At 36.4% G+C, this 12,686-nt stretch overlaps 1 protein-coding gene and 1 long non-coding RNA gene across 2 annotated transcripts in view; one reads left to right on the top strand and one right to left on the bottom strand.

Moving 5' to 3' along the window:
- LOC147642902 (uncharacterized) overlaps window positions 1–12,686 on the bottom strand; it is a 76,179-nt gene that overhangs the window by 52,741 nt on the left and 10,752 nt on the right. Inside the window, exon 2 of the long non-coding RNA XR_015272804.1 lies at window positions 3,175–3,213. This is a non-coding gene — a long non-coding RNA (uncharacterized LOC147642902). The remainder of the gene's footprint in view (window positions 1–3,174; window positions 3,214–12,686) is intronic.
- The window catches only part of sano (CABIT domain-containing protein serrano), a 102,569-nt gene that overhangs the window by 82,237 nt on the left and 7,646 nt on the right, over window positions 1–12,686 (top strand). The window lies entirely within an intron of this gene.

Genomic DNA, 12,686 nt, shown 5'->3' with positions numbered 1-12,686 from the left:
GAAAGCCAAATTGGCAACTTTCAGCCATTCCTGCCATTTTGGCCTGCCTTTGAGCCATGGCGAATGAAAAATGTTCGCGTTTCTCGCCCTAATTGGTGGCGAAACGTTGTCGCACCAAATAAATAATGATAATGGCACCCGTAGCGTGAAGTTGCGGAATCGATTCCGATATATATATATATATATATATATATACATATAGAAGAGTCCCAGTCGGAGTTCCCATTCCCTTCCCCCCTTTAAGACCCTGTTGGTATTTCCCCATTCTTTGACTTTGACTTCTGGTTCTCGGACAGAGGCCATTGACTGTTTCCCAAACGCTTTTGCTGATTGATTGACGCTGCCTTCTTGGCTCTCTTCAGCTGTTAACAATTTCATTGTGGTGTGTGTAGAGTGTGTGTTTGGTGGTACCTAGCTGGACACGTTGTAATGTAATTAATTGCTTTCCAACCAGAGTGTCCAAATCACAAAAGGGCAGTCAACAGTTCCAGCGGCGGCTAAGTGGGTCAGCTGTTTGCTTGACGAATGTGTGTGTTCTTTTGGGTAAATATGGTGGTGGTTCCACACAGGGGAGGAGGTGCGGAGGAGGGGCGATACAGGTGGTGGCAGACAGGTAAATACCCAGGAGATACCAGGTGATAGGCAGCCCAAAAAAAAAGAAATGCAAGTTGAGGAAGTGAGGGGAATGTTCGATAAGAGTTATGAAAAATAAATATTTAAGGTCGAGGGTTGTAGCACTTTTTTGGAAAGTATAAATAAGGTACCGAATGGTACTTATAAATATATTTTTTATATACTATTTTGTATATTTTGATACCTTTTTCTTTTTACTAAATAATTTCATATATTTTATTACCTTTTTGAACGATGCTCTTGACATTCCCTGATTTTACTTGTGTATTTTCATATTTACTTAATAACTTTTCAATCCACCCTCTCTGAACTACTGCAACTGTCAGGTTCAGTGAACCGCCGCCGCACTAACTAACTTTTCGTATGAATCAAACGCTAAAACATCAATCAAAGCCAAATTAAGCGTAAAATTCAAAGAGCCAGGCCGAGTCAAGTCGGCAGACAAATGTAAAGCAGAGACCCAAGTAGAAATAAAGGCAGGGAGGGGGGAAAAGGGGGCACAAAGGTTAAGCCCGCACGGTGGAGTGGCCGGTTCAGGGAAGACCCGGGGAAGACCCGGTCCGAGTTCCAGACCCAATCCCAACTCTGGCCCAGCCCGCATCTGCATCTCGGGCAATCAATCAGCCGGGCGGACACAAGCTTTCCAAAGAAAGGCAGCCTGCGCTCAAAACTTGAGGCAGAAATGAAATAAAATAAAATAAAACAAGGCAAGAGACGAAACTGAGACAAAAAAGTGCAAGAGGAGTCACTGGAGCCTAACAAAAGTTGCAGCTAATTTTAGCTTCATTTGCATGAGTGGTTCCAAGATGATCTGGAGAGTGAGTGTGTGTAGAGTGTGTAGAGTGTGTGGTGTGTGTGGTGTGTGGTGTGTGGGTTGCTGCTCGCAGAATTGGCGCACGCACAAAGGCAAAGATTTATGGTATGCAGTGTCTTATGCAAATCTTCTGCCAGAAGAAGCAGTTTCCTGATAAATGCGCCCCCTTTGACCGTTATATCGACCGATTTCCACAGAGCTGATAACGAAAGACTCAGGCAACGAACTTGCCCTGATAATGTGGAAAAAAAACGAAAGACTCAGGCAACGAACTTGCAAGCTGATAAGAACCACACCTATTCATACTTCCCCCTCTCAATATTTAATCTTTTCTTTTCCTATACATGTTTTCTTTTTATTATTCAGCTTAACGTGATGAGAATAATAATTTTAGTACGAAACAACATCAAATCAAATCTTTTCCTATGCATTTCCCACACGCCCGTGCATTTTTAATGCCTGTGGCCGCTGCCAAGAAATTAAAAAACAATATTTAATCAACGCACATAATCTGCATTTTAAGCACAGACTTCAAAAGACGGCCCTTTAAAGCGAATGGGTGTTGACCATTTAACGCGCCAAGCGAAAAGGCAAAACTTTGTTAGATTTTTATCGAACCCTTTGGACCCTTCTGATGGACGTTGGACGACCAAGACTGACTTCCTTGAAATCCGCCAGAGTTCTTTATATATATATATACAAGATATATTTGTATTTTTCGGTCTTGTTAATCCTTTGACGTGATGTCTGTTCATAATTTGTGCTCATATTTCATGCTTTGCCTGCCTTTTTTATGGATCTTTTGATGGCTTTGGCCTTGCGGCATTTTGAAAGGTTTTTTAATGCCGGCGAAAGAGTGTGTTGTGTGTGTATGTGTGATTGAATATTCTAAAGTTTACTTGTCGTAAATCATGTCTGTGACAGTTTCTTCTTGGCATTTTCCGCACAGAAATTGGCAGATATTTCTCCTTAGCCTGCATTACAGAGACGCAAGTTCATTGCCTCGACTAAGAATCTCCCACAGTCGCCGGTCTTTGGCTCATTTCCCCTGCCAATCTGCCGCTATAAATAAACTACGACAAAAAAGAAAATAAGGCAAGCCGAGCTCTGCTTTTAATTTTAATGAACCATAAAAAATTCACACGCACCACACACAAAGACCTGGCATACGTATTAAAGGTGACACAGACATTTCTTTCGGCAAACGAGAACGAAATGTTAATGAAACTTAAATACCTGCTAACAAAACCCAAAACCCAAAGGAGGGGAGAGGAGTCGAGTCGCATTTCTCAGCAAACAAATCAAACGACCAGCAGCCACATAAAAATGCTCGAGAATTCAAAGGAAAACTATTAAACAACTGTTTGCCTGTTTATCTGAGGGAATCTCTCGTTTCCCGAATCCCGAAATCTCGAATCTCTCTCACCGTCGTCTCCAGTGTTTGTTTGCTTAGAAATTAGAGCCCAAAACAAAGCGGGAGATGGTAAAGAAAAAAGTACATGGCCCAGCGTAAATGCACAGGGAGAAAATTTGAGGATTTAAATATATATTTTTTACTATAACTCATATTTTTTATTTGATTTTTAAAGGTGATCTGTTCTACACAAAGTATTTCCCTTCTAAATAACAAATTTGTCGAATACTAATTAGTGATTTAAGAAAGTATATAAATAATTATAATAATGTTGAATAATTAAAAAATAATATATCAATAGTTAAAAACTTACCCTGACATCATTTTTGTACTTCCTTTATATATTATTTGGCTGAAAAGAAAGAGTTATGATTATATTTTAACCAAATTAATGCTTTCTTAATACTATTATTTATTTTAATTAATTCTGTATAAATATTTAATTAAAATCCATATTTTTTAGAAACTAATTTCCACATTTAAATGAAAATCATACATTTTTTTATAACTTAAAAGTATAAAAGTTAACAAAAGAAGGTTCTCAATCGCCACTGAATATTTATCAAATTTTCCCCAGTGTAAACACATACACCAGTATGTGTGTGTGTGCGTACTGGACCGGTTTAACATAGCACTGTTAAGTCGCAGCCACTTAACAGCGACGTCGACGCCAACAGCGACGCCAGCTGCGTTCTGGCCACTCAACTTGGCCAGAACTTCGGCTTTTCATTAGCTTGGAGCTCGTCGCTCCGACCGGTCCGGTTACCAACGCGATCCTCGATCAGTTCGGCTCTCAGAATCATACAACGAAATCTATATAAAACCAAACAACAAAAAACAACAACCAACAACACGAAATAAATAAATACTTTGCGAGCCGAGCTTAAGATACTGTGCGCGTGCGCAGACGACCCACGCGAGATTTTTCTTGAGCTGACGAGCTGCGCGCGTTTGATCATCGTTTCGTTTTTTATGCAAATTTCTATAGTGCTGGAGGAGAAAAAATAAATACACATCTCCTCGGGTTTCGTCACAGCGTGAAAGTAAAAATTCTTTGTGCAAAAAAGAAATTTCTACACAGTTGTGAAAGAAAGAAAATATTACGAAATACTTGCGAATACAAAGTGTGTGCAGAAGGCAAATAGAAAAGAGGGCCGAGAAGCTGCAAAGTGTGCGTGTTAATTGATTTTTAACAAAATAAAAAAAAGATAGTGTTAACTTAACGGCAAATTTTGTGGATTTCTGTTTGGATTTTTTATTGTATATTTTTTTGTGGAGCAGAAGGTGAGCTTTTTTTGCGGTAGCAAATAATATTTAAAACACAATTAGCGTCATGCTCTAGAAATTGGGTTAAATATCGGATATTAATAAAGTGTTTGTGGCCTTTTTTCTGTTGAGCTTCCAATGAATGTCACATAATTACTGATCGGTGAATTAGATTTCAGTTTTGGGTATTTTTTGGGGGGAAGAGAAGATGTAATCGATTCGAGGTTTGACGAAATGGGGTCACTTTGGGTTTGGGGGAAGCCGGAAGGTCTTATGAGTGTTGTAATATGTCTCCAGAAATGGTTGTATATTTGTTTATAATAAAGTTACTTAACTTATTGATTGTTAATGATTGCTTAGTATATGCATTTGCATTTCAATTTAATTTGTATTCGGTTATTTAATTATTTAGGCCTTTGTTTGCTTAAAATATGCAAAGCGGGGAAGCTTTTAAATGAATAAATCATTTCTTCAAGATTGTGCATAAAATGTATTTCATTTATACATTCAGCTTTTTATTTAAATTGTTTTAATATCACTAAATAAATACAAAGAATTCAAGAAATGCTTTATGAAGTATCTAAAATTATTTTTCTTAAATGTTCTGACTAAATGCGATTTACTTTAATTATTACTGTAATGATTAAAAGACTTACATCATTAAAATAAATTAATTTCTAGCCATTACAAAACGGTTTACCGAAAAAATGGTATGAATATTTTTGTTATATTTTTTGTGTAATATTATTATAATTTTCTTTATAAGAAACCTTTAAAGATAACCCTCCCAAAAGTTTTTCAACTATTAATTACACTTCCCAAATAATTGTGAGAACCTCTTTAGCATAATTAATACTTTCCCTGACAACAATTTTCATGCACCTTAGGAAAGATCTATTAAGCCATTCAATATCGGTTTCATTAGAGGAGATTGCAGCTGACAACTTAATGCCAATGTCTGCCCCTCTTGGCCCGGTCTTAGCCCAACTTTTCCCATCAGTCAACGCCAACGCATGGAAAACACATCTTCGAAAGACACATTTTAGCCGATAAAGTTGAGAGTTTTTCAAAAATTTCACTTACAAACAACAGAAAAGTAACAGAAAAAATAGGCGGGCGCAACATTTTCTTATTGTATTTCATTTTCTGGGTCAATAGAGAGGATGGTCGTCGGGATGGATGGATGGTAGCCCAACCCAAAAGCTGAAGAAAAATGGTTAAAAACGTAGCCTATCCCAAAAAAGGGATTTCCCTTTTACAAACACCAAAAAAAAACTTTCATTGCTTTCGGAAGAAACCAAACAACAACAAATAGAAGAAAATACCCAGAAAAAGAACAGTAAAAAAGAAAAGAACGAAGAAAAGTGTCAGGGCAAAAGAATATGCAAACAATAAACGGTCGCAGCATAAATTAAAGTCAAACATTCAATGCTCATTGAACATTTTGGATACTTCCAACGGTTCTTTGACGATCATATTGATCATATCGAACCAAATATGTTGCATTTCGGTTTCGATTTCCTGTCCCCTTAGAAGACATTTATAGCCACCGATCCCGAACCCAAACCCAACTTGATTGTGCATTCAGATCGTGATTAATAAAGGAGAACCCAACGGATGACAAGTTCTCTTTGGTTCTTTCCCACTCTTCATAAATACATATGTACATATGTATCTTTTTTTTGTTGTGGTGATTAGTAAGCATGTCGACATCCTAAAAAATATATACTCATCAGCGGGGGCAACTCCTCATCAACGTCACTCTACAGAGAAATATAAAAAAATAACACATTTCTACCCTATGAGACTCTGGCTTTGCATTTTAATTGCTTTTGATTTTGATTCGGATTCAGATTCAGATTCGGATTCGCTGTCTGCCCCCGCTGCCAATGGTTATTAATCGGGGGAATTGGGCGCGACTCGACCACCGATTGTTAAGTATTTGGCATCAACTCAAATATATCTACATATACATATTTATTTCTATATATACAAAAGTATATGGAAAAGGTTTAAGGCGGACTTTTGCGACCGTTAAAAGTTTGAATTTCCGAGAAGGAACTTTGTTATAGAAGCCATTAGACATTAAATGTTCCATAAAAATATAATAATAATAAAATTTGAAATTAAAGATATGATTCATTTAGAGAAGTAAAAAGCAGGCAAAAGTAATACATTATTAGACGATTTAAGATCCAATCGATATCTTAGATTGCCCAAATCTTTCCAATATTAAAACTGTGATAGCCACAAAGCTGCTCGCTCTCATTTTAAACTCTTACGAAAATTTCTTAAAAATGTATAAATAATATTCCATAACTCGTCTACTTTATTAACCTTTTTCTCTCAGTTAAGTTGTTTTTCTTCATTTATTCATCATTATTCTTCCCTTTAACTTACATTAAACTTATTTTCATGCAAGGCACTTCTCATACACAGAAAAAACACCCATTACATTGAGCCACATTTGTCACTCACAATGCGAGAAACAAAAAAGTAAAAAACAATTGGAAACAAAGCAATATTATTTACATACAAGTTTCACATAGGTATTCTCCCAGAGTTTGTGCGATATTTTATATATCTCGCCCTGAATCGAAAAGCTGACCCTGGAATACGATTATTTCATTGGATTTACCTTCGAGAGGGGGAGAGGAAATGTGTAATGCCAATGGGTTTGGGTAATTCCATTTAATCATTTTGCTATTTTTGGTACAAGTTCTGGTTTTCCGTTTCCGTCATTGATACCAATCTATGGCGGAGAAGGAAAATCTATTTATGCGCTATTTATCTTCTTCTTTTTCCCCGAGTTAAGCAGCAAGAATTTTTATGGATGTGATTAATGCTTTTCAAATAACAGCTTGAGCAAACAAACTTTTCCACTTGCCATTGCGAACATGGTTTTATTTCCTCTTCATTGTGATAGAGTAAATGAATTTCAGAAAAGTGGATTCTTTATTTCAGTCAACGATGGTTTTAATACTCTAATGGAAATTATTTACAAATGTTTAAGGGTTTAGTTTGAAATGAAAATGTTGCCTAGGTGCACAAGTATTTTTAAAGTGTTAATAGAAATATTATAATAAACAAGTCTGCACTTCAATCTACATAAATATGTAAATACATGTAAATCCTTCTTAAGCTCTAGTCCAAATACTTGAAAGATTATTACCCCAAATCCCCAACGCTTTGTAGAGTATTTCCCCCTCCGTTTCAGCGCCACTTGACAAATGAAAGCAAAAATCCAAGCTGTCCGCAGTGAGAAAACCAAAAGCGTATAAAAAAACACACAGAAATAAACAAAAAAAAATAGCCACGAAAACTGACCAACAAAAAAAAAAGAAGTCAAGAGTGGTCAGCGTTAATTTTTCATGGCGGGACAACAGCCAAAGAATATTATTTCATTTATTTACATCACGGCCAAAAGAAGGGGATGAGGTTTCTGGCCAGAGACTAAACAAACGCCATGGTCCGCAACGTCATTAGTCACACCAAGTGTTTGGGGGGCAACAAGGAGGATATACTGTAGGGATATAGGAACAGGGATAGGGATAGGGATAGGAATAGGGATATATGTAAGCTACAGCTACAGCAACAGCAAACAAAAGCAAAAAGCTGTGAGCTATGAAACCCGCGGCCAAAAGCGGATAAAAAGTAATCAAAAGTGCTAAGAACGACATAATAAGGCAACTGAGAAGGCAGCAAGGAGTAAGAGGAGAGATCTCTGTAAGGAGTGCGGGATCGGGATGAACCGAGAGAGGCTGAAGGTGTTCCTTTCGCACAGGATAAGAAGATGGGGGAAAAAAGCGCTTGACAAAGGAGGAAATGGAATCAAATAAAGAAAACGAGGCACAAAAAGCGTCGCCATGGAAGGAATATTGCATTTATATTTGAGCAGTACAGTAAAAGCAATACTAATATCTATTGATTATTGGAAAATTTTGAAATTTAGTTCTCGTATAATTAAAATTTAATTTTTTTATTATATATAATAATTGTAGCTTGGTAATTTCTATTTATTTAAAGAAATTTGTTATCTTGTTAAAAAGATTTCGAAAAATTTACTGGAAAAATATTTAAACTAAACTACGAGTTAGCTAAAACTCATCACAATATTCAAAAACCAATTTTATTTATAAAGTATACAAAAAGCTATATTTTTAACAATCGTTTTGTGTGGCAGCTATATGAAATAGTAGTCCGATTTTTATATCATTTTGCACAAAATTCTAGATTAATACACAATGGCTATATATCAAGTTTGATGAAAATCTGATGAAAACTTGAAAAGTTATACTATTTTTTTCTTAAAATTTTCCTATCGTTCCTATGGCAGCTATATATATGTATATATATAGTCCACCGATTCGTAATACTCCGACTTATATTCTAGTAATATTATATACAAGAATAACCCCATAGTTTCATTCAAATACTCTTAAATTTGTTTCCAAAACAAATCTCGCATCAATGCGCATCTAAATCTATGATTCCCAACTGGTTCAAACATCCCCGGAACGAAGTGACTGCTGCCAGCCCAGTCTCAGAAAAGTGTTGTGTTACAAAAGTTGCAAGTCATTGTTTATTAGTGTTCATAGTTAATGATCATACTTAATGATCATAGTTACTTAATGTTCATTGATACTTAATGATCATAGATACCTACTGTTCATAATAACTTACTGTTTAAAGATATTAACTAATTATATTATATAGTATCCCGATTCTCATTAAACTAAAAACAAAATTCTATAATAATAAAGATAACTTTGAATCAAATTGCATAAAATAATGTTCAAAGCTGATATTTTTCAACAATAATTTCCCAGAAAATCCCCCTATCCTATATCTACATTTTTCCCTCGAAAAATATGTTTACCACAAGAGGCTCCACTGTAACCAAGAGCAAGTCGTGAGAAGAGAGGGACCTGTGGTGTGAAGCGGAGGACAGCGTCAAGTGTTGGCGTTGGCGGACGACGCGGATTCTTTTGCCGCCTAAGCTCAGCTCGCGCTCTCTGTAAGCCGCTTGCGAGACGTCCGGACGGGATTTTTAAGCCGCGGCTTAAAGTGGTGACAACAACTACACCAACATTACAACCACAACTACAACCACAACTACAACTACAGCTACAACTGCAACTGCAACTGCAGCTCCGACCCGGCTACAACTTTTGGCTTTGGTTGTGCGAGTCGCGTTGAGTTGCATTTTGTAGAACTCTTTAGTGTGATTAATGTGCCACAAACACACACACTCGCTGGTGTGTGTGTGAGTGTTTCCTTTTATGAGCTCTTTGCCTTACAAGCAGGTCGTGCTCCTTACACTTTTCCTTTTTCCTTGCACTCCTTTTTCTTATACTTCTTCTTGCACTACTTCGTCTTGCCATATTTCTTTTTTTATATATATTTTTCTTGTATTTTTTTCCCTTACATTTTTGCTAGTTTCTGCTTTTGTTGGGACAAACAAAAGCCGTGCCACCCACACCTTGGTGTGCACACATTTTCTGTTTACACACGCTTCCACACACACACACACGGGCAGGCTGTGTGCCCTAATCCTTTTGACGTGGCTTTTATCGCACTTGCCTGCTTTTTTTGCCAACGCCGAAAGGGTAGCAGGAAAGGGATACGCTTCGGCTTGGGCCATATTCAAAAGTAGAAGCTTAAATGCTCACTTATTTTTCAGGAATTTTTTTTGTAAGAGGAGGAAGAGTTTAAAAATGAAGATTTAGAGATTTACGATAGATACTTACAAAGTAAAAAACTAAATCTACAGATTATATTCAAGACTAAAAATATATAAAAATAGTACAAATAAAAGAATGTACAAAATTACAAATAATTATTTTGGAAGTCAGTAGTACGACATATTAGATATTAAAATAAAATATAATATAATAATATGAAGTATAAGATATCATATATACATATTTGGGATATATTTCCCAAATTAAAGGACTCAGCTACTCTTTAAATTTAACTTTATAAAGCCTCACATATCTTAATTTCAATAAAAGAAATGTATTTATTTTATTTATGAACTCTTCCAGAGAATTTCTCAGTCGCCTATTCCCTTGAGACTCCCTTTCCATTTTCTCGAACTTAAAGCTTTCCGTTTCGTTCCCGTTGCCTTTGGTTCTGTTTTTATACCCTTACAGGGTATTATAAATTTGTTCAGAAGCATGAAATGCAGTAAAGGAATCATTTTCGACCCTATAAATCATATATATTCTTGATCAGCATCAACAGCCGAATCTTTCTAGGCATTAAAATAAGTGCATAAATTTTTGACAATTTTTCCAACATTTTATGTTATTGTATTATTGCCAGAAAAAAATGAAAAAAAAAAATGAATTTTTTTACATTTTATTTTGAGTATGCAGATTTATTAGCCCAATAAAAACTAACATAGGGCGGCTTTCCGAATTAAAATTATATAATTTTTGGATAAGTAATGAGTTTTCTAAACTTTGATTTATTGGACAAATTGTCATATAAAAATAAAAATAATATGGACTAAAAAATGATATTTTAGCTTTAGTCAGAAGCTTGTAACAATGTGAAGGAGTCGTTTCCGACCCTATAAATCATATATATTCTTGATCAGCGTCAACAGGCGAATCTTTCTAGTCATATTTGAAAGAAAATAAAATTGCACCAATTTTTTCAAAATTTTTAGCAGGTTACATCGTAAAAATTTGCAAAAATTTATCAAAAAATTTTAATTTTTATAAATTAAAAATTCATTATGCAGATTTATTAATCTAACTAAAACTAACATGGGACATCTTTCCGAATTAAAATTAATTGATTTTTGGCTTAGGTATGGGGTTTCTTAGGCTTTGATTTTTCGAATAAATGGTCATATAAAAATATCGTATTAATATACCAAGAATATACATATATTTTTGAGATCCTTCGAAGTATACAAAGGCCAAAGAACCAATCATTGCACAAATTCTAATATTTTAAATATTAATACCCAATATGCTGGTTTCCTTATACAAGCCAAAACAGAAAAGATTCCCAATTTGAGATAAATGCATTTTGTGCTCGGTTATGATCGATTCGAACCCTTGATCCATGTGGCTAACTGCAAGGGTATACAAACTTCTGCTTAACGAATTCAGCTTCATTTCTTGAATATTTTTTTATTTTTTTACATTTCGTGTGTGCTGCGTATCTCATTATGTGCTCCAGAACCGTCTTGGGTTACATATTTTTCATAAGCATATGAAGTATACGTAGTGTGTGTGCATAATCACTCCCCTCTCGCGCCATATTGACTCTTTGGGGGCTTCATTTGCTCAAGTGTTTTTTTTTCATCTGAGGCCCCTTATGAGGGCGGCGGAACAGGAAACGGCGGCAACAAATAGCAACAGGCAACACCACACAGGATGTTGAAAAGGATTCCGCAAAAAACAGAACAGAACGGAGAGCAAAAATATGAAAAAATTAATAATCATAAACCCTTTTGTGGGGCTTCATGCCAAGTCATCTTGTGTCAGTCATAAATTAAGTGAGTTTCTTCGGGGTTTTTACAAGTACAAGCCTCACTTTTTGTGAGTGTGCGGAGGGATCCCTGAAGCTGCAGCTGCTTTTGTGCCACTTTCCAGAGCAAATTAATTAAGACTTTTCGATGAGAGATCAAGACGAAGACCAGGACGGGGCCAAATACAAATTACGAGCGCTCTGCACGTGAAAAACTGTGTCATTGTGTGACATCAAAAGCAGCAGCAAACACAACAGCAGCACACAGAAAAAGAGCCAGGCCGAGAGAAGCCGCAATAAAAACCAGAGAAAAAATCCAGACACGTACTCGGAGGCCAGGAAACAAGACAGTTGCAGCAGCCTCTGGACCAACTATTGCCGATGCTGGACCAATCCTCTCCAGCGGCATCAATTTTTGTCCAGTAGCCGAGAAAATGTCACGTTTCCACATAAGTTACAAAGGCTTTCGGCCACGTTGAGCGTGAGAATTGCCAACTCAGTTCAGTCAGTCAGTCAGTCCGTCAGACAGACCGTCTGTCAGTCGCTCTCCTTCGAAGTCCCCTCGGATAAATGTGTGTGTTTTTCCCGCCAACCAGGAAAAGGTACTTTCCATGGTGAAAATTAATTGCCGGCCGTGTTTTGAGCCAGGCTCTGTATCTGGCAATTAATTGGGAAAGCAGATCCACTAAACTAAAGCGAGACTAGAGGCACACAATCGACATTTTGCTCTCTGTGTAGTTCAAAGGTTATTCCAGCCAATAATCCCCAAAAACTAAAGTTTCTTCCCTCGTTTCGGCACTAAAAAATCAATTAAACTTTTAGTCCCAAGTCTGAACGAAACATTTAATAATCTTTTGCAGCTAATGGGTAGTGCATGGTCTATGGCCCAATAATAAGCGCAGATGCATTTTATTTTCAAAGCCCCCCGATGCCTGGCATCCTCCCTCAGGGCTCGTTAAATGCTTTATGAGCTGACTCTTTATGGCCACAACCGATGTTACCTTCTTACTATACACATCTATGTATATGTGTATTTGTATGTGGCTCCTATGGCTTTCAAGCCACGCTCCA

The sequence above is a fragment of the Drosophila serrata genome, unplaced genomic scaffold (genome assembly GCF_035046125.1).
Source record: "Drosophila serrata isolate PLE 108 unplaced genomic scaffold, ASM3504612v1 contig_334, whole genome shotgun sequence".
NCBI lineage: Eukaryota > Metazoa > Arthropoda > Insecta > Diptera > Drosophilidae > Drosophila > Drosophila serrata.
This window is presented reverse-complemented; position numbering and strand designations above follow the sequence as displayed.